Here is a 4,867-nt window from a genome sequence, read left to right as displayed (position 1 = left end):
ATTAGGGGGAGAGTAATTGGGAGTATATACCAAGCTGTATATGTGTTTTTGTGTGAGAGACTGACTTGATTTGTAAACTTTCACTTAAAGCACAATAAAAATTATAAAAAAAAAGATTTAAAATACTGAAATATAAATTAAATAATTCCCCAAAGCCTGGACTGTGCTCCAAGACTTCTGGACATTTATATTGTCCTTAAATATCCCCATGTAAATAAACCTCATTCATCCCTCCAGAATGCTCCTTCTTGTTTTCCCAAGGACCTTGCCCACTTTGAAGTAAAAAATGGTAGATATCTAGCCTAAAAGTTTCTTTTTCACAAGACCTGTATCTCTAGGATTTTGTGTATTCCCTGTGACTTGGTCTTCTGAACTACTGTACCAAATGTACATTCTCTTTTATCACAAAATTGTAAACAGTCTATAAGCCAAAAAAAAAAAGAGGCTTTGCGGTAATTGCAGCAGTTTCTCTAGAACTGACAGTGGTTTGCAAACATCTCTCAATAAATAGTTGAGCTCTTTAGTCTTATTGTTTGTAACACTGGGGAAGGCAAAGAAGGTTGGAGGCACACAGTTCCAACTCTCCTAGTCTTAAACCTTTAGAAAATTTACTTGAGAAAGTGAGTATTGGAGGGTATTTGTTGTCGGGTGACTTGGTGCAGGAAGGAGACATCATTTTGACATAAATTGAGGACCTTTCCAACCCTGGGAAAGGATCTGGTACTTTTAATGCTTTAGTCTAGCATTCTCCCAATTCATCCCTGTCTTTCACACCTTTACTTTCATGGACGCTAATGATTTTCTCAACTTTCTATTTGGAAAGGATTCCTTGAGAGATGCCCTTCCCTATTTCCTGGGTCAGAGGATTTTGGCCAAGATGTGCCTTGACGTATAGTGATTGATCCTAAATATTACTGCCAGCTGAGGCTGATGTGGGGAGTCAGACCGGGAATGGGTAGAAGGAATAAGTGGGTAGGTCCTCAGCCTTCTGTCTTTTAATTGACAGAGTCCCAACTGAGAACACAAAAGGGTCTGTTAATGAAGATGGTTAATAGATTGTCCAAGGACGTCTTTAATTTCTCTCAATTCTTCTATTTTTTTTTTTCCTCAGTAACCACAAAATAGAGCACAAGTGAGCCTGTTCCTTCTGGTCTTGCTTGTTCTGATGCAACCAGATTGGGAGGTCCAGTGGGATTTGAAACAGTGGAGCATTTCTCTGGCCAAGATCGAGATCTGCAAAGACTTCTTAGAAATGCGGGGTAATATTTCAAGGTGGATCTTCATGACCTTCCAGTAGTGAGAGAGGTGTAGCTCAATGGGAGTGTGTCCTTTCCTTGAGGAGGTTGGAAACCATACAACTCATCTGCTGTTTATAGTTCCCAACATTTCTGTTCTTTTCTCCCTTTGAAAACACTTTTTGTGGATTTATATGGCAATACACAAATTACTCAGTGCATTGCCTTTAAATGTTTCCCCATTTCTACTCGGAAGCAAGAAGGCCACCACCACATTAACGTGCTCAATTATCCTCTGTACTTCTTTCCAGTGTCACTGAAGAGCAAGACAAAAAAGGAAGGACTGAAGGAGGAGAAAAAGAACAGACTCTTACATTTCCTTTGGAATTCCATTTGTTTTCTGAGCAGCATTTGGAGCATGGAACAGCCAGAGGTTACCAGGTACAGAAGCTTGTTCCCGTTTTAACTATTTCTCTCCTTCCTCACCCTCCTCCTCCTCTACAAACCCATCAAAGGTGCCCAATAATTGGATCGCATTTTTCAGATATGGGTGGCAACAGAGCCCATATAATTTTGGGAGAGTGAGTAGATAATATTGAATGAGATTCAGTATTTAAAAACACATGAGCTTTGTAAGTAAAAAGGTAAAACAGAACTTTGAAAGGATTACTAAAAATCCTCTCCTCAAATAGCTGAAATAGCTTGGCTGGGAGAGTGTCAGCCTGAGGACTCTACAGTCCCTTGTTCAATCCTGAGTTTTGGCAGTTTTGTTGACCTTTGCATAATTATTACCATCCCTTTTCTTATATAACAATTGCATCCCAGCTTGGAGATTGTAATAGAAGTAAGAGTGGTAAATCCATGCAGCCGAGAATTTTTTTTAATGTACATACATGTATATATTCCTATATATGTCAGTATATACATGTATATATTCCTATATATGTCACTATACTAGTTACTGATTTTAGCAAATTCAACCAGGTTGTATACGTATATATTTTTGTCATCCTCTCCTTTATTTCCGTATTGATATGGTCTCCCATGAAGTGTTGAATATATTATTTAAAATTAAAAGGAAAAACACCAGGAGCCCTGGTGGCACAACGGTTACCAGCTAGGCTGCTAACCTAAAGGTCTCTGGTTCAATCTATCTAGCTGCTCTGCAGGAGGAGGACCTGGAGAACTGCTCCTGTAAATATTGCAGCCTAGAAAACCCTATGGGATGGTTCTACTATGGAAATTGTGGGGTAAGAAATTCTAATATACTACATGATGGTGCACTTATAAAGTGCTTGGCTACTAACAGAAAGATCAGTAGTTTGAACCCACCAGCTGCTCACAGGGACAGAGACATGGCAGTCAGGTTCCATAATGATTACAGCTGCGGAGACTCTATAGGGGCAAGTGTATCCTGTATTATAGGGGAAACCCTAGGACGCAGTTCTACCCTGTCCTACAGAGTCCCTATGATTCGGGATCGACTTAGAAGAAATGCATTTTGGTTATACTTATGATTCTTTTCTGCTTTCATGTTATGTACGGGGAGGTGGGGGAGAAGGGATGGTTTTAATTGCAAGAAATGTTTAAAGTCCTGTAGAAAAAGAATCACTATAATGTATGGGTGTACAAATGTTGGTGTGGTGTATGCAAGAAAAATTATGTGATTAAAAAACTTGGGTTTGAATCTTGAGTCCACTCCATTATTAAATTGCTGGAATAAGGAAATTTGTTGAAAATCTTTGAATTTTTAAACAATTTTAAGAACATCTTGAATTTTCTTGCTGCTAACAGCCCTACAGCCTTACACCCCTGTTTCAAATTTCCAAATTATTTTTGTTTGAGGAAAGAACAAAAATAAACATTTCTATATGAAAAATTCTGCTGAACATTTAAGAAGGAAACTAGAATTCTGAACAATGAAAGCAAATGGCAGTGAAGTCATCAAGACTCATGTACAAATATTCCATATTTCCCACTCTAATTAACATCAACCCCTTCTTGACATTCTTTATCAGGGTAACAGGTAATGTGCTTTTTTTTTTTCTTCTTCGTCTACTTCTGAGTGTTTTGCTTACACAGTCGGTATCTGTTTTCCACTGGAAACTACTGGGACACTGTCAGGAGAAAATAACCTACAGTGTTTCAACCTCAGAAACTACATCAAGCTGCAAAAGGAAAATTGGTACAAAGTGAGAAGCAACATGAGGATAGGGACGTTGACTGTACAGAGATTGGGGAGCAGATACTTTATCCATTAGGTCATACAGCCCATCTCAGCTCAGACGACTGCATTTTATTTAAGAAATGCTTAATTGGACAGAGTATCATAGAGTGTTTTATTGCCTAAATAAGCAAGGATTCTTTTACATTGTATTGAGGTGGGAAACGCAGGGTAATTTCCGAAACGTAGTTAGCCTTCATTCATTATCTTAAAAATGAGTCCAATGACTGCTATGTAAAAATGGATGCTCTAAAGATTGAAGGAGATCATGCATGTGACCACATTTCCATGTCCATGTGAGATATGAAACATAAATGTGGGTAGGTCCTACTCTGTCCTCTCTGCCTAGTGGTTCTCCCAGGACAACACCTACTCAGGTACCATCTTCTCTAGCCAGTGCTGTCTAACAGAAATATAATGCAAGCCATAAATGAGGGACACTTATGCCATTTCCAATTTTCCAGGAGCCACATTAAACGACTAAAAATAAGCATATGAATTTAAACAATATACTTTATTGAACTGATGTATCCAAAACATTATCAAGCAATCGATTAAAAATTAATGACTTCTGGTTTCCAGTCTGGCATGTAAAGAACTCGGAAATCATCTCTCCCACCCTCAAGACAAGAAAAAAGTGGCAAAATTCACAGCTCTTTATAGATACATCAGAGAATTGAGATCAAACCAACAACTTGAAAATGAGAAACGAACAGGCTGATACAGAGAATCGCTGCTTACTAGGTGTCGAAATGGTCACTGCAGCTGGTACCAGAGTGAGAATTGTTTATTGCTGGAGACTGAGAGCAGACTCGCTTAAGAGAGAAAAACTCCTGGAGGCCCAGCTTTAGGGGGCGCCTCAGACTTCTGTGAGTTTTACCTTGAGTTGCATCACCACATTCTCACTGACCTTCAGAGAAAAATCTCCTGGTCTTCCTGCAAAGGGAGCGGGAAAAGTTAGCACTTTAAAATAGTGCTCTGTTCTTCACAATGGCCTGTCCTCAAGGGAAAATACTTTATCAGAGACTTAGCGATATAAAGCCAAGTGGCTCGTTGGTCTAAGGGTATGATTCTCGCTTAGGGTGCGAGAGGTCCCGGGTTCAAATCCCGGACGAGCCCCTTTTGGAACGCTGGTGGCGTAGTGATGAAGTGTTACAACTGCTAACCAAGAAGTCGGCAGTTGGAATCCTCCAGGCGCTCCTTGGAAACCATCGGGCGGTTCTACTCTGTCCAGTAGGGTCGCTATGAGTCGGAATCGACTGGACGGCAATGGGTTTGGTTTGGTTTTTGGGTTTATAGCGCCACTATGAGTCGGAATTCACTCGACCGCAACTTTTTTTTTCTTTTGAAGGCATACAGATTTCGTTGCAGTATTTTCCATACCACTCGGGCACACATAGAAAGTAAA

At 39.7% G+C, this 4,867-nt stretch overlaps 1 non-coding gene across 1 annotated transcript; it reads left to right on the top strand.

Annotated features, from left to right (window-relative positions):
* The first annotated feature begins 4,506 nt into the window (after window positions 1-4,506).
* Window positions 4,507-4,578, top strand: TRNAP-AGG (transfer RNA proline (anticodon AGG)). Its single transcript has one exon. It is a non-coding gene; the product is annotated as a tRNA-Pro (tRNA).
* The last annotated feature ends 289 nt before the right edge of the window (window positions 4,579-4,867 follow it).

This window comes from Elephas maximus, chromosome 1 (genome assembly GCF_024166365.1).
Source record: "Elephas maximus indicus isolate mEleMax1 chromosome 1, mEleMax1 primary haplotype, whole genome shotgun sequence".
Classification (NCBI taxonomy): Eukaryota; Metazoa; Chordata; class Mammalia; order Proboscidea; family Elephantidae; genus Elephas; species Elephas maximus.
Note: the sequence above shows the minus strand (reverse complement) of the source record. Positions and strands in the feature narration are given on the sequence as shown.